This window comes from Puma concolor, chromosome B2, assembly GCF_028749965.1.
Source record: "Puma concolor isolate L17-30 chromosome B2, mPumCon1.1.hap2, whole genome shotgun sequence".
NCBI classification, from domain to species: domain Eukaryota; kingdom Metazoa; phylum Chordata; class Mammalia; order Carnivora; family Felidae; genus Puma; species Puma concolor.
The window spans coordinates 10071174-10094848 of NC_141671.1; the positions used below are offsets into that span (position 1 = coordinate 10071174).

A 23675-nucleotide genomic window follows, 5' to 3' on the forward strand; every position below is an offset into this window, starting at 1 on the left:
ATTTGGAAATTATAAGATAGAATTAAAAAAAATCAACAACCCATTCATGGACAATCACTGTCAACATTTTTAGGTATGTCTTTTGATTTCCCGTGCATGTTAAAAGATCATTAGGATATGTACATATCATTTTGTGTCCTTTTAAGATACCTTTCATTATTGTGCGTTTCATCTGTTATTCAATTTTGTATGGTCATAACTAACTATAGCACCTGTGTGCAAATAGAGACTCCCGAATTTTAGACTTGCCAGCCAACAGGCTATACTCACGTTTAATTTTCTGATACCCATAGACATTTGGCCCATCAGACATTACAGATCCATGGATAGAAGATGTGTCTGCTTTGCTACATGTTTCAAACATTTATTTGCTCTTCCTTCATATTTTTTGTGTATGTCTGTAACCTTTTGACCAAATTGCGGAGATCATTTTGTTTGCTATGATAAATATAAGTACCAGTGTCTTAATTCACTCCTGATCACTGTTTCAAAGAGGCCCACAGGCACAAAATTTAAAGCAGTTTTCCTAGGATTGGAGATCAGTTGGGACCAGTATCTCCACGACGTCTCTTTCAGAAGAACCCATTCAATTTATATTATATAGCCTCCTGCTATATCCAATATGATACACAAAGGATTGATTGCAGCCTGTATTTTTTTTTTCAGGGGGTAGGAGCAGCTTTATTGTGGTATAATTTATGTACAATAAAATTCAACTTAAGTATGTTATGTAATGGCTTTTGACGAGCGTATACAGTCCTAGAACCACATGAGGATCATGATACGGACCATTTCTACTACCCCTAAAAGTCTCCTTGTGCTTCTTTGTAGTCAGTTTCCTCTCTCCTGCTTCTCTGACCTCTGGCAATCCTGATCACTTTAGTCTGGCTTTTCTGGAATTTCATATTAATGGAATCACACAATCATTTGCGTCTGCTTCTCACACTTAACAGAAGCCTCTTGAGAGCACGTAAGGTGTTGATGTGTCCATGTGCCCTCCTGTTCGTTGCCGAAGAGTGTTTCATTGTGTGACTACACCACTATTCGTTTATCCCTTCTCCAGCTGATGAGTATTTGACTTCTTTCAAGTTTTTGGACAACTGTTAACATAAATAAAGCAGCTTTGAACTTGAGTACACATCTCTGCGGGGACCCATGTTTCCATTTCTCTTGGATGAGCACTTAGAAGTAGACTTGCTGGACCATATTGTATGTGTCTATTTAACGTGACAAAGGACCACCCGTTTATTTTTCCCGAGTGCAATTCTATTTTGCATTCCCAGAAGCGATGAATAAAGGGTTAGTTGCTCCGCATTTTTGCCAACACTTGGCATCTTCCATTTTTATAATTTATTTTTTTTTAAATTGTAGCCATCCTTGTGACATCTAGTGGTTCCATCGACCATTTTTTCTGGTGACCCACGATGTTGAAAATGTGTCATGCACTCATTTTGTCATCTGTATGTCGTCTTTAAAATCCTTTTCCTTTTTTTTATTGGATTGTTTGCTTTTCTTCTGGACTTATAAGAATTTGTAACACGGTCTGCATATGAGTTCAGATATGTTTATATGTGCACCCGATATTAGTTTTGCATATCCTTTTTTTCCCCAATCTGTAGCCTTTTCATTTTCTTAACAGTACCTTTTCAATAGTGAAGTTATAGTATTTAAAAAAATTTTTTTGTGAAGTCCATTCAATCATTTTTTTTCTTCTTGGATCCTAGTTAAAAAAATATTTGTCTATGGGCACCTGTGTGGCTCAGTCAGTTAAGCTACCAACTTCGGCTCAGGTCATGATCTCAAAGCTCATGAGTTCGAGCCCTGTGTCGGGCTCTGTACTGACAGTTCAGATCCTGGAGCCTGCTTTAGATTCTGTGTCTCCCTCTCTCTCTCTGCCCCTTCCCTGCTTGTGCTCTCTCTCCCTCAAAAATAAATAAACATTGAAAATAATTTAAAAAATATTTGCCTAATCCAAAGTCACTAAGATTTTCTTCCAGAAGGTGGATAATTTTAGGTTTTATATTTGAACTTATGATCCATTTTAAAATTAATTTCTGGGGACACCTGGCTGGCTCATTTGGTAGAGCATGAGACTCTTGACCTTGGGATCATGAGATTGATCCCCCCCGTTGGGTGTAGAGATTGCTTAAGAAAATAAAATCTTAAAAAAAATTAATTTCTGGGTATGGTAATGAGTCAAGGTCAAGCTTTACTTTTTTGCAGTTTTTGTCTTGCACAGTTATTTAAAAACTTTTTATTTCCCCCACTGAATTGCCCTAGCGTATTTGTAAACAAACAAACAAAAAATCCCAAACCAATTAGCCATATATATGTGGGCTATTTCTGGATTTTCTATTCCTTCCATTGAATTAATTTCCTATCTTGATACCATATATATATATATATATATATATAGAGAGAGAGAGAGAGAGAGAGAGAGAGAGAGAGAGAGAAAGTCTTGAAATCAGGGCATATTATTTCTCTGACTTTGTTGTTTTGCAAAGTTGTTTTGGCTATTCTAAGTTCTTGGTATTTCCACGTGAATTTTAGAATCAGGTTTTGAATGTCATCAACAAAAGACTTTTACTCAGCATGTGTGAGGACCTCTCAATATGTAGTATGTTTTTATAGGATGGGGTGGGGGTGGGATGGAGATGACGCATGTCTCTCTCACGCTTATCCTCTATTCCTTTAGCACTTCTCTCCAGTGTACGAATAAAGATGCCCATTAGTTAGTGGTGCTAGAATTTTCCAGATAGTTCCGAAACTATATAGATAAATGACTACATGTTTGACGTGCAATCCTAGCTCCTGAAAGCCATGGGGAAGTGTCAGGCCATGAAGCAATCCCATGAAAAGTAGGCTGAACCTTTTTCAACAGAAGCAAGATCCAGATTCTGATAATCATTGCTACAACCAGAAGTCAAAGGATTCTTTCTTGCTCACGAGTAGAAAGCACCTCCATTCTTGCGGTCACAGCTCCGACATTCTTACACGCTCGTTATCAGCCTTGAATATGTATGGCAGTGGTACAGTGTCCCGGCCTTTATGGCAGCAGCTGTGATCACTGTCTTCCTTAAACTGACCCCTTTGTTCCTCATTACAGTTATGTCGTGCCAGAACTTAGACCTATTTTGTTTTAGTCCGTCTTCCTCTGTGCTCTCTTGTTGGATTTTTTTCTCCGGCAGGTAGAAGCTATCAGTTTATTGAGATTTTATCCTGTGCGCTGTTTAGAATGCCTGTTTTCTAGCGTATGTCATACTTGTGGATCAGACATTGACATTTGAAAAAAGCACTTAAGTTATTATATTCTGATTATCAAAATTCAAGCCCTTGAAGTAGGATAACTGAGCTAATGCGTGCCACATTCTGGCATCTCATTTGGTACCCATGTATTAATCAGAATCAGGGATGAGAGCGTGCTGTATCTAGCCTTGTCAAAATAAACATTAAAATACATTTGTTCTAAATAAAATCTTGTGTTGATTTGTCAATTTGTTTTATTAATAGAAAACTTTACACCTCCTGTCAAATCTTCTACTCAAAAAAATACCTGTTTCTGAGACAGACTGAAGTTCGATGATTAGTACAATCCCTCTGGGTGTTGGGGGGAGAAGATACCACCTTATCAGCATGCACCACTGGCCTGCCTTCACTTTCGGAAAAACAAAGGGGAAAGCAGCTATGGAAAGCAATTGATATTCCTGCACAGGTTGGGGTTGATATGCAAATGGATAAACACAAGATTTCCATTCTGAGTAAGCTATATAGGATCACACCAGCAGGGGTTTGCTACTGTATTCCCTTCTGTTTTTAGCTCTGTTGTCCTTTCAGAAGCTGTGAAACTAAGAATTTCTAAGGGATGCATTAAGGGATTCAAAGCCCCAGCAGAGAACTATGTAACAATTAGCAATCACACAAAAAGTAAACAATACAGCCTGCAACAATACAAGGAGGGCATTACGAAATGGGTTTTCAAATTTGGGGTGATACTGGCATAGTATGACTTTGTTACTCGCTATTATTCACATCGTGCGTATGGATCTTTTTTGATGGTGTATAAAATGAACTGGTCTAGAGCTAATTAAGTAATTGTTTTTGTTCTTTAATTAAACTCTGTCTGACTCAGTGTCTCCCCAGGGGTCTGATACACATTGGAATCTACTTTTTGGTGGGGGGGGGGGTGGTGGTAAGGCTACTTCTAAGGTTCCCTCATCAAATTTAAATACAGAAAAATCCCTATTTTGTGTAGCTCTACATTTCGGTAAATCTCTGCATTGGATCTTAGACTAGTTGAAGGACAATGAAGAAAGAGTAAACTGAGAGATCCAAGGTCTTCATTTTACCAAATAAAACAGGCCTATTGGGTCCTGCCTGCTTCCTGGTGAGAGGCCATCCTTTCCACACAGCCGTACCACCTGTCCCCCAGGAGGAGGCACACAGCCCCTCTGCCTTTAAGACCAATCTCAGCTTTAGGAAGGCAGGGTTCCATTACTTTAGATTTAACAAACTCAAACGTCACACTTCCTGTTAGCATTACTCTGACTGGAACCCAGTTATGGCAAGTATTTCTGGTTAGCTCTTGGTGCCCAGGTACTGCCTTGCTGATAATCCTTACTGTCCCCGGCTATTAAAGAGATGGGTCATGGTGGCTCTGTGACCTAGAAGCAGAAGGCCACCATCTAGAAAGGAGGGCATAAAATACAGCAGGACAGTCTCTTACGGTTTTATCTTATTTTTCCTTCCCTTCCCCAATGTTCATCTGTTGTGTTTCTTAAATTCCATAAGAGACTCTTAAATACAGAGAACAAACTGTGGGTTGCTAGAGGGGAGGTGGTTGGGGGGATGGGCTAAATGGGGGATGGGCACTTGCTGGGATGAGCACTGGGTGTTGTATGTAAGTGATGAATCACTGGGTTCTACTCCTGAAATCAATACTACACTGTATGTTAATTAACTTGAATTTAAATAAATACATCATATAACTAAAAAATAATATAAAATAAAGCAGGAGAAGAACACAGTAGTTGTTCTAAACTTCTCCTGGACACTTATTCATGGGTTTCTTTGTGCCCACACCCTGGGTTGTGTCTTCAACCCCAGGGAATGAATCTGGTTCCAGGTCATGACTTCCAATTGGTGTCCTCATTTCGTAGTTAATCTAACTGCCTCATCTAATTAAAGACAAAGCATGTACCAGAATCTGCCTTTCTGCCTGGTGCTCATGCCATTAGATGATATTGTATGGCCATCTGAAGGCAAACCCATCAGGGTTTCACTCTAGCCACCGTGTATCTGCCTTTCAGCTGTTTGGGTTTTCTAGCTTGGTTGAACCTGATGATGTAGAAAAATGAAATTTTGTTTACTTACCTTAGGAAATAAATTGTAATCAGATGGCCAGTGATGGTCTGCTCACTGGAAGAGACACTTCAAGCGGGAATGATTTATTTGATGAGATTGATCTCAGTTTAGGAAACAGTGCCCTGTCCTTTCTGCCAAGGTCTTAAATTGGCTCTTGAAGATTCACAAGGTTGCGAGGCCCTTTCAAAGGCAGAGAACAGGTAGTGGCAGGAGAGTGAGGGGAAGCTTGGTTGGTTGGTCTTTCTTTTAATTAGGGGTGAAAAATCGTTGAATAAGTAGCTAGCACAATTTGCTGGTGTGTGTGTATCTAGAGAAGCCCCAGGAGACATTGACTTAAGCTCATTGGCCTGAGCATTATCACCGGTCACGTGACCAGACCTCTGAAGGGAGGCCAGTCTCCAGATTTTTGTCTTGGTGGTTGGAGGCAAGCAAGCTAAGGGGAGTTACGAATGGTTGTTTTGTCTGCCATGGTGGTCTTGTCATTTCTCTGGTTATTCGGCCTGCAAGATGGGTCCTCTGAAGGTTTAGCTTCTAACCATTATTCATGTTCATTTACTCCTTTATGCTCTTGGTTATATTTTTCTGCACATGCATTTTGTTCAAGTTCCAGATCACAGCATCCGGGACCCTTTATGCCCACCCTCACCCTCCTTTCCAGCTGGCCTCAACTTCCATTTCCTTAAAGACTTCACTCTTCCACCATGTGGATTCTTTCACTGTTTGCTAGAAGTGGCATAATGTCTCATGCACAGGTTGCCTCAAATATGTAGCTTTTACTCATTAATGAAGAGCTTCTCAATCAAGATCCCTTCTGGGAAGCCTTCCCAAAGGCCATCCTTCTGGTTTGTAAAGCTGATGATGCAGCATCATATTGGTTTTCTCGCATGGTCGTCTGTTCCTACACTCAAAGATTCCTTGGTCTAGTGGGACAGAGACATGGGAACAATGGCTCGCACATGGTAGGCATTCAGCAAGTGTGCAGTGAAGGAAACTGTAGGAAGCTGAAGGAAAAGAACTAGCTTTTAGTATTTCCTGGTTTCCCTCCACAAGAGCCTAACACTGGTAATAATTAATAATCTACAATAGTTTATTTGAACAAACTAGTTTGATTAGTTGATAAACCAGCAAAAAAAAAAAATTAGTCTTATAACATCTACTGAGACTGATACTGCTGTTGGCCCATCATTTTGGTGGCCATTGTCACCAACTGCCCTGTGCGATCTAGGGAACAGAACATCTGTTTTCCTTTCTTTTCCTGTTCTCTCCTAAGTGTGTGCCCGTATTTATGTGACTTTCTTGTCTTTCTTTTTTCCTTCCTTCCTTCCTTCTCTCTTTCTTTCTTTCTTTCTTTCTTTCTTTCTTTCTTTCTTTCTTTCTTTCTTTCTTTCTTTCTTTCTTTCCTTTCTAATTTCATCACCATCAATAATGGAAATTTCATATCCCTCATTGTTCATCTGTTCATGTCTGATTAACGTTATTGACATGACTTGTCTCTGACTCAGTGGACCAGGGTCTGTCTTTGTATCCAAAAGCTGGGATAAATCTAAATATTCGAGCACATAAATCATTTGCTATTCACAGCACTGACCTCTGGCACGCAGATTTTGTGCACAATACCATGAAATATGATTCATCGAGGAATGAAGAGTTATATCTTCCCCACAGAAAATAACCTGAAGACTACTCAGTCTCTTGCAGACTTTTAATTCTATTAAAAAATGATAATACTGAATTCGCATTGCTTAATACATACTAATGCAGATCTTTGTTTTGTTTTATCCCTTCTCAAAGGATTTGAGGATCCACGGAATATCTATAGAAGTTGACAGAGAGGCTGATCATCTTGGAGTAGTAGTGAATCAGCTGGCTTGCCGAGAGGTAGGAGTATCCTTGGTAGAAGGACCGCCTAGACCATGGCAGAGATAAAAATAGAAAGTCCTATCTTCAGATACATGGTCTTTTTTACTGAGATGTAACTGACACATAACACTGGACTCATTTTTATAACATAATGTTTTGACATAGGTATATATGGTGAAATGATCACCACAATATGTTTAGTTAACATGCATCACCACACATAGCTACAATTTTTGTGTGTTGTGATGAGAACTTTTAAGATCTGTTCTCCCAGAAACTCTCAAATACACAAGACGGTATTGTTAACTATGGTCACTATGCTGTGCGTTACATCCCCAGGACTTATTTCTAGAACTAGGAGTTTATACCTTGTGACCACACCTACCGGGTCTTATCTTCTTATCTCTGTTTTTGTATTCTTAACACGCATACGTTTTTATGAACTACTGATGCCTCTTGGAAATAAAAGTCTGAAATTGGGCTTACTTAGGCAGGGTCTTATGGGGTCTTAAAAACAAGGGGGTCTTAATAACTTTGTTATTATAAAACTGTGTGCCTGTTTGATTTATTTTGGGTCGTTTATAGACCAAAATTAAGAAACAGGTGACGTTTTACTATCCTCATTCTTTAAGTAAATACTTATTTAGTGGTCACTGGGAAAAAAAAAAAATGTATCCTCTGGGAATTAGTCAGATGTGGGATTGAAGCCATATATTGGTGTGAGACTTTGGGGAAGTTGTTTAACTATTTAAAACATTGGTTCCTACATCTACCAAAAAAAAAAAAAAAAAAAAAAAAAAAAGACTAATATTCTTTATCTCCAGCGTTGTGTGGATGGGAGACTCAAAGATAAGTGCTCAAAGGAATACTGGTTGTTGCTATTAATACGATTACTACTGTTACCAGTTCTAATAACTGTTCTCAATAACTGCATGAAATAAGGCACTTTCACTTTTCTTGGGGCGGAGGGCTGTCATCGACTAATTATGCCACAAGACAGCATAATCTCAGGGCAGTAATAGAGGTAGGAACAAAACGTTATGAGATTAGAAAATAGGTAAATTTGGACTACATGGAGACCTCAGAAAAATCCCCAGGAGCGAGTATCTGTGGTGAGCCTTCAGAAATGAGCAGGGTCTTAATAGAAATCCTCATTCCTCCTCCTCTCTGCACTTAGTGCCTTCCTCAGAAAAGAATGTCGTACTAACGTCTATAGAAGAAATACTCTCCATTACTGTATTTGTGTGTAACTCTTGTGTGGAAGATACATGCGAGATTATATGGTTATGAGGTTCTACAGTTTTGTGGGTCCAGAGACCTACTGGATTTGAGGGAGAACCAGTCGCCTGGAAAGGGGTGTCTCAGGCTAGATAGCCAGACACCAAAGAGTCAAATCCAGGTGCTGCTGGATGTTTCTCTTGGACTTACCCATGAAGTCGATTGTCTATTGGAGATGTGGTTTCCTTTGGAAGGTTCTGGCACTGTCCCTATAGAGATGGACTTGGTATGAGGAGTTAGGAAGTCCAGAGACTTAACAGAAAAGTTGTGGGGATCCTTCGGTACTCTAAAGGAGCAGGCCCTCCCTGGATGGGAGCCAGGTGGACTCCGGAAGGTCACGCGCATCGGGGTTAGGATTCCAGCTCTGTCGTCTACCAATGGGTGACATCGGACAAGTTACTAAATCTCTCTGGTCTTGTACCCCTTACGACGTGTGAATACTGAAATCTTCCTTGGATGACTGACGTGAGGGTTAAATAGCTCCTACTCATGGAAAGCTTCCAGACTGGAGTCCCATAGTGCTAGTTCGCTGTCTTCCTTCCCTCCCTCGTCCTCTCCATTTCCTCTCTTTCTGCCACCATTGTATTTGAGTATTCCAGCTGGTATCTGCTTTGCTAAGAGATGCCAAGAGGCGTTAGTCAACGCATGACCCAGAGCATGCCATCCCTGGGGGTGGCTGTGGTAACCAGAACCAAGCAAGAACCCCAAGAGGTAAAGCTCTGGTGATGGGGGGAGTGAGGGAGAACCAATACTCAAGCAGCCAACCTTCCTCCTAGGAGATCATCCTTCTAGTGCTAAATTTTAATGGTCTGCATTTTACTAAAGGACACGTGCCCCCTGTAAGGCTATCCACACTTTCATGCAATACTAAGTAAACGTACGGCTTCTCCTACTGTCATATAATGTTCCTCCATGTGAAAGGAATTTTAAAAATTCTTAAGCAATTTGGGAAGATATTTTTGGGAGGATGAGGACCAGCTGGGTGGCAGGGACATTTACTCTTAGGTCACTCGACTCAGAAGTTAAACATTTACTTTACCTAATTATAAGTGGTTCTGCCATAGCGGGACGGGAGCCCAGAAATTCCGGTTTTTAAATTGCTCAGCCTCATTTGATGATCCATGATGAATGGATTTCTCTGACTTTGATAAGCCTGGCCCAATAATACCCTGGCTGACATCATTATCTATCGGTGTTCAATTCTTTACTTGGGTCAGTAAATGCAAAGCAAAAGAGAACTGAGAGGCAGAAATGCTATGGGGCACAAATCTTTGAAGCTAAAGTGTGTTTGGCTCAAATGATCCAGTGTTGTAGCAGTCCCCAGTCTTTCTTAGCCCAGTGGAGAAAAGTTGTTTCCCTAATGAGCAACTGGGATTCGAGAAGGAGCTAATCCTAACTCTGAACTTGAAATTTGAAAATCATGGATCCTTAGGGAGGGAGGTCATGTTAAAATTCAACTTCTCCTTCACATGTGTATATGTGACAGTGTAACGTGGGAAAAGCACGTATGTTTGTGATGGTCATCTCGCAAGCAACGTGCAAGTAAGCATTCCTAAGTGACTAGACGGAGATGGTCTGCAAGTATTTGTGAGTGAAACATGTCTAGTTCTGTAAATGGTCCTCAGGGACATGTGACAAATCGAATGGGTTAGAGCTAAGAGGGCACCGACCTGCAGGTATGCATGCATCACTCTCAGTGTGAAAATAGTCAGGAGCGCTGAGCATACGTGAGTCTGAATGCTGTGTGTGACTCTGATGCTACCACGAGTCAGATGAAGAGGATTGAGAGAGGAATGACAAGAAACACATATGTAGAAATGTTACTGCTTTTTAGCATTGATCGTGCTGTTCACAAAGCACGTATGTGACTCAACTCAATAACAGTTTAGGATTCTAGTCTCTCAGAATTAACATTCGGGATATTTGCCCCATGACTGAATGCCTGGGGTTAAAATTTAGGTAAGTTTTAAAAGCTGGAGATGCTGCTGAGATAGATTTTTAAAAATCTCTGGCTAAATGGCGGTCAGCGCACGTCACATTCCAGGTTGGCTGAACTCAATCTTGTGAACAATGTCAGCATCACCTCTGTATTCTGAGCCATGCTGATCACGTTCTGCCATGACGGGCTGGACATTTTTAATGTTCTCTCCTGAGTGCAGTATTCTCTCTGCTTCCTTTTCATTTTAGAATACACATGTATAAATTGTCAAAATCTTCCTCATTCTGTTATTTATTATATTTCATTGTTGAGTCTGTTGGAGATAAAAACATGCCATTGTTATCCTGACCAAAAAAAGAAACAAAAATTCCTTGTTCCACATCTTGATAGTTACTTCCATCTCTCGTGCAGGAAGAAGTGGAGGCTGAATGAAAGCCTAACCCCACGTAATGAGAAATGCGTACATGCATGCAATCTGATGCATGTCTCGCAACCAACAAATAAAAAAAAATCATGTTTGAAAGAGGAAGAAATGACCCACATTTTGGTTATTACTTGGAATATGGAACATCAACTATTACTCCTGACTGCATTGTTTAAACTCTCTGCAGGAGATGTCTGCCCCCAGGAAGTTCTCGATCCCCAACATGGAGGAAATTGTAATGGAAAAACCCATTACACTGACCCCTGCCAAGGGGGGTTTGACTCTAGTAGCAAAAAAAACCAAACCAAAACAAAACAAAACAACAACAAAAATAAAACAAAAAAACGATAGTAAGACGTTTCATATCCACCCACCTTGTACTCATATAGTCCTTGCTTCCTATTGCGTAACAGGCAAGACAAATTTCTGGATATATCTATGAAGTTCTAGAGGGCTGTTGAGGATGTATGCAAGGTCAAAGGCAAACCCAGGGTTTGCAATAAGGAGAATGGAAAAATAAAAATGAGATGAATGAATAAACTCAACTGAGTGCTCTTTGTAGTCAAGGAAGGAGAAATCAATACAAGAGTTAACTTCATGCCAGGTTCCTTACAATCATGTCATATAATCCGCACTACAACAGGAAACTGAAGCAAGGAGGGGTTAAACAATTGCCCAAGGTCATGTAACTGCCAAGAAGCGAATCCTCCAGTCGTCTGACTTCTTCACTTAGATCAAACTGCCTCCCAGAGGTTGTTGACAGCATTTATTTACCTGATTTTATGCAACACCTAACATCTGCCTGTAACACAACAGGCAGATCTATATGTTCAGGTAATTTTATCTGATGGCAACAAAAAGGCAATGAAGTTTTCTGCTGCTTATATCTGCTAAAAGGTTAGCATTCAGTGACAGGGTTTACCCGTCAAAGATGTCAGTGAGCATGTAAGGAGAAAATATCACCAGTTGAGTAAAGCAACAAATGAAAATGATTAAGCATCTCCTGGGTGGCTCAGTAGGTTAAGCGTCTGGGTTTGGCTCAGGTCATGATCTTGCAGTTTGTGAGGTCGAGCCCCGCGTTGGGCTCTGTGCTGACAGCTCAGAGCCTGGAGCCTGTTTTGGATTCTGTGTCTCCCTCTCTCTCCCCCTCCCCCGCTCGCACTCTGTGTGTGTGTGTGTCTCTCTCTCTCTCTCAAAAATAAATAAACATGTAAAACAATTTTTAAAAAATGAAAATGGTCAAGTTAGGAAAAGCGGTTAATGTCAGAGATGTGCGATGTCAACACGCCCTTAGTGGGTTCTATCAGTGTGACCATCTTTCAGTGATATCTGCGGATCTTTGTATCTCAACTTCATTTCTTTCCGAGCCGTTAATGATGCAGTCGTTGAGACTCCCGCATTCATTCCAGGCTGGTGTACCTGTGTTTCAGAATTTTCCCTTGTCGTGTTTTGATATTTCCTTATTAATAATATGCCATTTCTATATAGCTTTTCATATTTTCTCCCTAGCGTAGCTTAACGTGAAAACCGTATATTCAGTTAGATACTCCTCCGTGTCTACAAACACCATCAAAAAAGGAAAAATACGCCTGGCTCTGTGGCTATTTTCATCAGCTGTGGGTCTGAATGCTTCCTTCCGTGTGATTGAGATGCAGGCCCTTCTCATTTACTTCCAGGAAACAGTCCCAGTTGTCTGAAGAGTCAACACCTTCCGACAGGGACCATGTGGCCAGCCGTTCATTAACTCCCACAAGGCTCCTTGTGAATTTGCCTCTCTCCCCATGACCAGTGACACCGTCTCGAGAGCAGAGGTGGCTTAAAGCAATATCGTTTCCCTGTTTGGGTCCTCCAGGTATCACCAGGCATCGGTCCTGAAGGCAGCATTGTACCCGGGTTGAAGGTCTGTGATGGAACTAAATTGAATGCTAGATGCCGTTTTGGAAACTTAACATCGAGGATTACGAACAGCAAAAGAACAAAAGCGTGAAAGACTTTTGTTTGTTTGGTTGGTTGGGTCGAGACTGGAAAACAATGTAGAAAATCCTTCGGGAGCAGACTCTTTGAAAGGTGACTAACAAATACAGGGTGATGATCTAATTCGTTTACTGGTTTACATCTGCAGATCTTTGGCTTTCGCGCCGTATTATTTATTTTTATCATCCAGTCCATTTCTGTTGCTTCACATCCCTATACTCAGAAGTCAGGTGGAAGAGAGAATGTGAAGGCAATGCAAGAATTTAAGAAACAACTTGTGTTATTTCTACTTACCTGGACCACCGCTTCTGAATATTTTTTAATATCGGTTTTGTCATTTGACAGCAAAGCTAAAAATCCCAAACTGGCTCCACCAGTCTCACGTAGTTTCCAAAAGGCAGTTTCTGTGAATATCAAATAAGATAAAATGCACGAAAAAAAGAGATACTTTTCCACTGAGCACCTATCTTGAGTTATGCCAAGTTACAGATGTGGGGACACCAAAATACAAGACATTAAACTTGCCAGCCAGTGGAGAGACAGACACAGGAAACAGAAACTGTGACGAACCATTAAGATCCCTAAAACCAAGGTCTGAGGAGCCATGATAATACTAGGGAGCCCAACAGCGGAGGACAGGGCACTCTGGGCAGAGGGGCCCGCGTGTGGAAAAACAGAGGGGAGAGATGATATTGTCACTGAAACCTTTAAGTAATTAAAACGGGGTAAACATTTTGGTAGAGAAAATGGCAAGGCCTGATGTATAGGAGTCTGGTTCATAAACAGTTTTGTTTGCCACGGAAAGCCATTGGCTCTTACCCTGTGGGCAACGGGAAAGCGCTCGTGAATTTGCAACAGGGGAAGCGATGAGTGGAAAAGCCTTGCAAGGCTGTCAGGGGTGGTTGGAGGAAGGAGTGTAGGAGCCCAGTGCAGACGTCAGGAGCTCACCGACGACGAGGCAGGAGCTCGCACAGCAGCAGTGAGCTTTGAAGGTGAAGAAGAGTGGAGCCGCCAGAGACACCGAGGGCGAAACGGCAAGGTGTCTGGTCCTAGAATCACCTTAATCCAGAAGACCCCGTGCACAGTTAGCGGCCCATCCTGTCTCAGGCTCACCATCCCCGGGCTCATTTCTCCCCTTCTAGCTTTCCTGGAGGGGAGGTTTTCTTTTCCATTTTGTAAGAGTTACGGGGCCCGCCATGAGTCTCGGAAGGATTCTTCTGCGATTTTCAGATGCCAAGAATGTTGCCAATGACATCACATTTCTAGGGTAAGTCTTCCCAACTCTGTGAGGACAGGAAGCAGACCTGTCTGACCCCCCTGCTGGGTCCCCCGCACAGTGTCTGCCAGAGACTGGATGCTCCGTAAGGACTTGTTGGATGTGCCCGTGATAAACGGTGCAGGGCCTTGCCAGCAAGATATCCTGAGAGGTCAGAGGGGCAGACGGAGCTACGCGATGAAGTGACAAAGTTGTAAGCAGGCTCCGTGATGGACTTGGTAATGATAGAAACCATGTGTTGAGGTCTCGTACGTCTCATGCACCAACATAAACGTGTTTTGTGTGCATTATCTGAATTCTTACAGCAACCCTTCGTGGGTGCTGTGTTTATCCCCACTTTGCAAACGAGGAAACCAAACCTAAGAAGTTACAGTCTCGTGACTGGCAAAGCCTCGGCTTTCATCCTGCGTGAGTCAGGGGCAAAAACCTGCCTAAACCACCGTGCTGGATTTCACGGCGCCTTGAATGATGTGAATTCGGTCAAAAACGACTATTAAAATGGGTCAGTCCTTTCTTTCCGCCTTACATTTCCGTGTGTTTTCATCTGTGGATTGTTTCACGTCATTTCTCAATACACATGCCTGGATTTGACAGACGTGGGTGCTGTCTTCCTCCTCCCTTTCCATTCATCCTCTCCGTCCCCCCTAAATGATGATACGCAGTCGTTTGTTGGGGTGAAGGCGCTGAGCAGTTAGATCCATAGGTCTCCACGCCGTGTTTTCCACTCCAGCCTCTCTCTTGTGGGGGCTTGAGTCTCCCTGGCTCTCTCCCTTTAATCTCCCCTCCCCCATCCCTACGAGTTGGTAGGTAAAGCTATGGGAGGAGTAGCACTTGGAGGTGAAGGTACTATTAACACAGCAGGTACTGCTAGTGAGAACAGCGTCCTTGCAGCCTTCAAGGAAGATCAGCCACTGGAGGGTAGGGACGGGGTGTTCTTTATCTCCCTGTGCATCACCTCATCCACTGGCTGGCACCGAGAGGCACCTGAGAATTGTTTGCTGATCTACCGAAGTATGGACGTGTGGGAGCCATTCGGGAGGAAGAAAACTCACCGTTCCTTTTATTTGCTGTGCAACATACTCTTCTTTTTTTATATGTTTTGGACACGTTCACACAGTACCTTCAACACAGACCTAGGAGCATCTTTTCCTTTCTCCCTCTGCGATTTATCTCATCGCTAATAAATGTATTCATTATATACGGGGTACCATTACAAGAACAGACATCTTACTTATCACCATGCAGATACACATGTCTGCTCGCCTTCTTGGTCTCAGATGAGTAGCTATCCGTATCACGAAGCTTCCACAGTAAACCGTCCTTGGCTTTCAATATGTCTCTTCCTTGAAAGGCTAATACTGCGATATGCATTAATTTAATGGCAGATTTGGGTAATGTGCTCCCATTTTACAAATACTGTGGCTAGTCTTAAAAAAAAAAAAAAAAAGAAAAGAAAAAAGAAAAACTTTTGACCATAAATTGTTCTCTGAATTCAAGAATGTCTCTTATTTGTGATATCAATTCCCCTTGTGCCTCGGACTTTGTTTTTTTTCCCATTTCACCTCCAAAATTCCATTGAAAACATCTGCTAAGGACTTATTTAAACAGCTAGTTAATGCTTTATAAAGCTCAGAGGCGCGCCCATCTGTTCCAGGAGCATTCTCTTTTCTCAAGAGCTAGATCATATCTTCTACCCGTCTGACAGCTGGGGTTGCATCAAAACTCTTAATTTCTCTATCAGTAGTATGGCACCTTGCATTAAAGTTTATACCTGATTTTTTTCTCTCTTGACTTGCTCTGAACAAATGTAAGAACAATCAAGTTATTTCCTTCTTTTTTTTGGTTTTACTTAGCTCTTTCGATTTTGTTTTCATTTTTAGAGCCAAGAGGCCTTCTTTTTCTAATCTTTGTAACAAAATAGAAGTCAGGGTGTGGTTCCGATGGGTTACATTCCTGGCATCTTGCTCCTTGGACCCTGTCTGCAAACCCCTTGAGCTTACATGAGGTCCACAGGGATAATCTGCATACCCCTTACTAGAGAATGAAGACCAGTCCCAGTATCCCCTCCATCCATTCTCCTTGGAATGTTTCTGCTTTCTCACGGATGAGGCAGAAGCAAATCCTCCATGTCTCCCGACAGGGGAAAATTCTTTTCCAGCTCTTCAGATGGTCCCAAAGAAGTGCACTGAGATGACCGAGGAAGCTCCCTCTTCCCCTCCACTCCTTTCCGGGTGCTCAAAGCACAATTATTACTGTTCTCCACACAATCTGTTTCTCTCTCCTATGTCCATCATTTTATGTTTTCAAAGTAAGCGAGAAGGTTCAGGAGTTACAGGACCAATTCTCAGGAATTTCTTTTGTTAGGGGCCCCTGGGTGGCTCAGTCTGTTAAGCGTCCGACTTCAGCTCAGGTCACGATCTTGCAGTTCGTGGGTTCTAGCCCCGTGTTGGGCTCTGTGCTGACAGCTCAGAGCCTGGAGCCTGCTTCCGATTCTGTGTCTCCCTCCCCCACTCATGCTCTGTCTCTCCTTCTAAGATAATAAACATTTAAAAACTTAAATAAAAAAAAGAAATTTCTTTTATGAAGTCTGCGTGTGGGGATCTGTTTCATCTTCTTTAGGGTATCTGGTACCTGATATATTAACGCATCGGTTGACAGAGATTTAACTTCTGGCTCCACTTTGCTCACCGCATAATTTATTACAGGGACAGCAATTCAGAGGTCCTCATTTGCTCTGGTCCTCATTGCTTATCAGAGGAAATTGGATGGCCTCTTGCAGGCATTTATCCCCGACATACTCAAACGTTGATTCACCCCATTGGCTGCCTTTTTCTGATGTAAGAATCCCAGTTCCCTCAACCTTCGTCCTGCGTCCATCTTCCGTTCTTCTCCTGATTTTCAGGAATACCCTCTGCGAGGCGGCTACACACTTAGTCTCCTTTCTTTTGCTCCATCAAGTACAGGGATGCTGGAAGGAAGAGGTACCTCACACATGTCATGCTGACTTAAAAACTTAGGGTTTATTTTTGGCTAAAATTGAGGATTTAAGAAAGGGCTTATCTGACTGAGGTTTGCCCGAGAACACTGTCATGCCCGTAGGTGTCTGATTCCTTCTCAAAACAGAGCTCTTGTGTCTCAGAGAGCAAGCATAGGTCTCCATTTGGTCCCCAACCAAGGAAAATACTGTCAGTTCCAGCGAGTCAAATACAAGGTCATCTGTGCCAGTCCATTAAAAAAAAAAAAAAATCACCCAACTGCCATTGGTAGATGACGGTTTCTAAGCACAAATCCACAGACTGGAAAAAATGTGTGCAGTTGCTTTGCGTTGATGTAGGCATGGCTGTTTTTGTTTACCACGAAGAAAAAAATAAAAAGACTACTTCCTGTACTTTTCTTTACACACGACAAGAGCCATGTTTCTCTGTAAAACCAGTGTGCCAAGAAGGCTAGTAACAGAGCTGGAAAGTTATCCCGTATCCCGTCCCCCTTCCCATACTCTGGGGATGTGCTGGCTCATCGGGTTGGAATTGTGCGGCTGTTCTGGGATCTGAGGATCTCCACACTTTTGGGCAGGTGTGGAGATCCTGGCCAGGATCTCCGTGGCCAGTTTTTTCCTGCTGTGGAGAGAGTGGTAACGACAGGATTTGTGCATAGTTTGTTACCCAAACGGAGTCATTGTTGAACAAGATATCTTCAGGAAAGACTGGCAAGTCTATCTGCTAGAAGTGAAGCAAGTCTGTTTTTGTGTTTGTTTGTTCCTTCATTTGTTTTTTTAAGAGGCGGTCCATGGACAGCCATCTCTAGGGAACATAGCCAAGAAGGAAATGCATGGTTATCTTGATCGTTCTCCCTTGTTTCCTTTGGGGCCTTTTGTTCATCTGGTTCTCAGTCAACTTTGAGACTCGTTTTAATTTATGCTCTCATTTGAAGAACGAGTGGAGTGCAAGCTCTTTGAATGTTAGCTGACACCAACATTAGATGGCCCTCTAAAGAGCATTAAAGTTTTATTGTGGGCTCTTAGAGATTAAAACAAATCTAAATCCAAAGATCAGAGTTTCTAATGATAGAACTACAGGTGCAGGTGGTAGGGGAGACGTTTCCAGTACTCTCAGACTCATAGCTGGTCACTTCATCTATCTTTAAGGCCAGGATCTCTGGAAAGATGGTCATGTTTTACAGGCGATCATGGGCAAACTCTAAAATGTCCTTGTCGTCAAAAGTAAAACATAGAGATTCTAATTTGCATCATGGTTTTCTGGGTCTTTCTGGTTGGACTCTTTCCTGGAGATCTTTTAGATTTTCTTACATCCTGTTTCCCAGGCAAGGCATGATATACATTTCCTTACTGCCTTCTGAGGCTCTGGGGGCCTCTGGAAAGTTTTCCTCTCCCTTTCCCAAATTCTTTTGAAGAAGCTTCGTAGCAGTTCCAAGGGCATTTATTTTCCTGCAGAGCAGATGGAGGAAGACAAGAGCGGAGTGAACTTTCTCATGTTTTCCACCGAGAGTCAAGTGTTTTCATCCGACTTCCTCTTTGCACTTGAAGCCATCATCTCTAAGAAACTGTTGTAGTATCGAAAGCAAAGCATAGAACCAAAATTCATTGTCATAAAGAATATATATATTACGGGATTACTTTCAACTTTGTGAATCATTAAGACTTTTCCTGTGAGATAATTGTCTCTTGACTAGGCAATGGCTGCTTCTTTACCTGGCCGAATCCCGGCCTTCCCCTCCGAACGCTACCACCCAGAGTGATCATTCTCACATCAGTTACTCCATCAAATAGCTGGCATTTAATCGTGTACTGGCTTAAGTTTGCGTTGTTACCGTCCTTAAAACTTTACATTGTGTTCAGTATGTGTTACACCTTCATGACATCCCTGTAGGGCTTTATTCTTCTGATCAAACGGGAAGTGTGACTAGTATGGGGCTTCAGAACCCTATTTAATTCTAAATCTTGGGCTGGACACAAAGACACACATGGGTTCTCGAGTAGTTACTTTAACATCCTGGCAATCATTAATGTGAAAAAAGCAAAAAACACAACTACTGAAGGGGGGATCTGTGATGCACCCAGGACGCCAGCACAGAAGACATGCTTGCAGTTACCGAGTGTGGACATGGGTCGTGAATGGACCACAACATAACCCCATGATGGCCGTTGTTTGGTGATGTCATGGGATAACTGTGAACAGCAGCATCAAAGCCACCTGAAGCACACCTTACGGTATGAAAATATGTAACTATTGGTTGCTAGGAAAAAAAAAAACAATTAGAAACACCCAATTAGAAACAGAAGCAATATCTTTAAAAATAAGCTCATAGGGGCACCTGGGTCGGTCAGTCGGTTGAGCGTCTGACTTCGGCTCAAGTCATGATCTCACAGCTCACGAGTTCGAGCCCTGCGTCGGGCTCTGTGCTGACAGCTCAGAGCCTGGAGCCTGCTTGGGATTCTGTGTGTCCCTCTCTCTCTGCCCCTAACCCACTCGCATTCTGTCTCTGTCTCTCTCAAAAATAAATAAGCATTTACAAAAATAAGCTCATAAAAAAACTCCAAAAATAAATCTCTTCTACTTGCTCAAATCTGATCAAATTTACATGTGTGCGATGTTCAAATGAAAGCCAGTTATCCATTATCATTTAAGCCCACACATAAATGCAAAGTCATTAGTCTGATAAGGAAAACTGTATTTATATATCAATCATTATTTGTTGTCCACGGGGGATAAGAAATCCGTCTTGGTCCTCTATCATTCCCAAGTTAATATTTGGTTCACTGACATATCTTCGAAAGAGATTTGTATATACTATCAAAAGTGAGGCAGAAAACTAATATTCATTGAGCATCAAGAATATGTGAGGCGCTGTGTTATAATTTCAACCTTTATTTTATCTTTGCATCTGTGATCTGAGACTAGATATTGTTACCTCCATTATTTACAGAAGAGAAAAGCAAAGCTCTGAGAGGTTAAATAATATATCTATAGCTACATTTGGGGAGTGCCAGGACCAGGATACAATGCCAGGTCTGTAAACTCCAGAATGCGTTATTTTCCAAACAAAAATACTTTGGGGAAATCACAAATGTTCACAGCGCCAGACTTAACAAAGACATTTTTAAAGTGCAAAATGTCATTTATGGGAAGCAATAACCTTCAGTTAAATAAACTGATGTGTCATTTACAGTTACTTTTCGAACCCCAGATGGACGTTAACTGGTCTGGTATTTCATATCCCCTTCTGCCCAGTCTCCTACCTACCCCACTTTGCCCCACTCAGGCTACAGGAACCTGCCCAACTTTCTATTGGTGTTTGTGGCACTGAGACCTTCGTCAACGGGGACCGGCTTCCCACATGCCTCGCGGATCCGTTTGATGTCCCAGGTATAGTTCTTGACCACAGAAGAGCTTTGTTCTCTGAGCAAACTGAACAGGAGAGGTTGCAGGCTCAGAGACACCAGGCACCATCATAGGCAAGGGGGAGGCCAGGAGTTGGGAAAAAACGGTTAGAGTCTGAATGATGATGGATGGGGCACGGGGCTGGTATCACAGGGTCCAGTGCTCAGAAGGGTCCTGTGCTTGGCTTGACAGTGCTTCCATTCTGGAAGTCTTCATCATTTTATCTTCGAGCCTGTGTTTTGCAAGTGAGGCCCGATGGGATGAGGAAGCATGAATGTGAGCGGAGGAGATGTACATAAGGTGCACGTCCATTGTCTCCTGCAGTCCCATTTGAGCACAGTGTTTGTGATGTCCATGGGCACAGAGGTTCAGTGGACCCAGACACGTGGAAGTTTAGCAAGACTGAGAGTGAGCACAGGGTGAGCACTGCTGGCCCCAAGGGACCGTGCTTTCTGCTCAAATCAGAACTTTCAATGCAGACAAAGGGCAGTTGCACTGTAAGAAACATGACTACCAAGGAACCTTACCATGTCCTTTTATTTGTCAAACCACCTACAATGAAAACAGATCATTGAAGCAAAGAGACAGATAAGACGACCCAGAGTGCATGTCTTTTCTGTCCTAACTTAGTCATCCTCAGGGTGGAGAATTTGGTAGAATATGAGCATATCAACAAGTGAAATGAAAACAATTTTTATTTTTATTTTTATTTTTTTGTGAAGCATTTCCATTGTTTTGGTTGAGAATGAAATCTATATATACACAGATGCAAATACAAGCCTAGGAAACAAAAATTGTGTAATTTCAGTGATTCTGCTTCAGAGCTAAATGCACTTATATTTGCATTTAAAACTGGCATTGCATGATATAAAGATGAGCAGTAAAAATACTAATAATTTAAAATTTTAATTTTTTTAAAATTTGGAGCAACTTTAAATAGCAACCGAAAACTGCCATGACAAATTGAGAGATTGCAGAAGGAAGCTTTATATTTTAGGAACTTTAATGGCATTTTTCCTGCTTTTGGAACAAGGGGGCTCACATTTTCATCTTGCACTGGGCCCCACAATTCATGAAGCTGGCCGTGGTAGGGTGCCTCGCTTCTTTTCCTGAAGGCCAGCAGCTGGATTTATGCCCCAGTGAGGGAGATGGGTGGGGTTCTACTCTGGAGACACTGAACAGCTGCAGAAAAACAAAAACAAACGAAAACAAAAACAAAAAACCCAACTTCCATTAACTTAGGAGTTCACCAATAAACACTGGACTTCCCCCCCACTGCCTGCCCCACTCACACTAGAGAAACACCTACAAGGGTCCGGGCCCTTCCATGCACACTGGATTTCCCATCCGTTTTAGGGCTTTGCTCTATGAACAGACAGCCAAAGACCTGCAAATATCAGAGGAAAGCTTCCAGCCGGCCAAAGAGCAGCCAGATAAACATCAGATCCCCCGGGGTGGGGTGGTGGGGGAAGAGGGCATGAGGAGACTATCTGATATGATAATGCATTGGGGGAAAAAAACAAAAAAAAACCTCCTGAGATTCCTGTAAATCAAGCATTCGAAACGGTATCGATGACTGATATATAGAAAACCATGAAGTCTCAAAAAGTGTGACAAAAATTGATGGCACGAGAGAAAGAAGGACATCAGAAAGAGCTACATGGCCTTTCTCTTATAATGTGACCACTCTGTGGTGGGTTAAATAAAATTCTTCTATGACTTTACTTGGAGGGTCTAGTGAGGACAAGTAGAAAAGAGTGCAGGAAGCCACTGCTCATGTAGCAGCAGAAGTCAGGGTAATTACCGAGGATGATGGGGATACCCTCCAGAGGAAACAGACAAGGAGGTTGGAAGCGATGCCTCCCGGGAGCACGGCCGAGCAGCGAGAGGCTGAGAGAGTAAGCGGGGCTGGTTGTTTTTCTTCAAACATCCTTTACTTCCCTTTAATTTTTAAACTCTGCACCTGCATTGCATGGACGGATCTTCGCGGTAAAGGAAAAGAAATCCCATAAAATGAAAAGAAAAGGATGTCGGTCGCCTTCCAGAGTTTCCAGGGAGGCTGGAGAGGTATGGTTGGGAGCGGGGCAGGGACCAGAGAAGCGTCGTGGGGAGGACGCGGCGGCTACCTCTGCCGGGCAGCGCGGGCCCTGGACGGCACCGCCTTCCCCGCCGTGGCGTCCGGGGACCTACCGGGGAGCACGTGCCCTCCGCCCTCCCTGCGTCTCTTTGTGGTGGCCCCCGGGTCCCGTGTCTTGGCTGGTGGGGTCTGATTGGCTGACGAGGTCACGAGTCCACGAACGGCAGCCAGTTTGGTGGGGGTAGCAGACAAGAGGCCTTTCTGTAGAGGGGATGAACTCTGCTTCCGGGAAAGGTTCGTATGGCAGAAGGTGTCTAATTTCCAGGAAGGAGATTCGGATGTTGGGCAGCTGAAAAGAAGAATATCAGAGGCATATTATGGTCACTTTCTGATGAAAGTACAGACCACTTTAAGCATTTTTGTCTTCTTCCCTCTGTCAGGCAGATTTTTAGGGAATCATAAGCTTTTGAGGGCTTAACTCTAGGGGAGGATTCATAGTATCTATCTATCTATCTATCATCTATCTATCTATCTATCTATCTATCTATCTATCTATCATCTTTCTCTTTTTTTTTATCAATTTATCGTTTTCCTATTAGTAAATCTACTTACCTTACACTATGCCCAAGTGTTGTCATTAGTAAGACAATGGTATAACACAGCAGATACTCTGGAAAAGTGTGTGTGTGTGTGTGTGTGTGTGTGTGTGTGTGTGTGTGTGAACAGCAGAAGGATGCGCCAGGGTGGCTCAGTCAATTAAGCAGCTGACTCTTGATTTCAGCTCAGGTCATGATCTCACAGTTTGTGAGATCAAGCCCCACGTCTTGATGGATTCTCTCTCTCTCCCTTTCTCTCTGACCCTCCTTAGTTCTCTCTCTCTCTCAATAAATAAATAAACGTTAAAAAATTTTAAAAAGAAACACACATTCCAAGGGAAACCAGGGGACTCTACAAATCAAAAACTTAAAATAGGAATGAGATAAAGACGACCACTCTACCTACAGAAAAAAACAGAGCATCCCCAAAAATTAAAAAAAAAAATGCCTGTCTTACCTTCTCCTTCATTAAAACTGAGGAGTAAGCAGTGC

At 42.4% G+C, this 23675-nt stretch overlaps 1 pseudogene across 1 annotated transcript in view; it reads left to right on the forward strand.

Annotated features, from left to right (window-relative positions):
- Nucleotides 1-7156: 7156 nt before the first annotated feature.
- LOC147580717 (melanoma inhibitory activity protein 2-like) overlaps nt 7157-23675 on the forward strand; it is a 31021-nt pseudogene continuing 14502 nt past the window's right edge. Inside the window, exon 1 of the transcript XR_015250906.1 lies at nt 7157-7239. The product of XR_015250906.1 is annotated as a melanoma inhibitory activity protein 2-like (transcript). The remainder of the gene's footprint in view (nt 7240-23675) is intronic.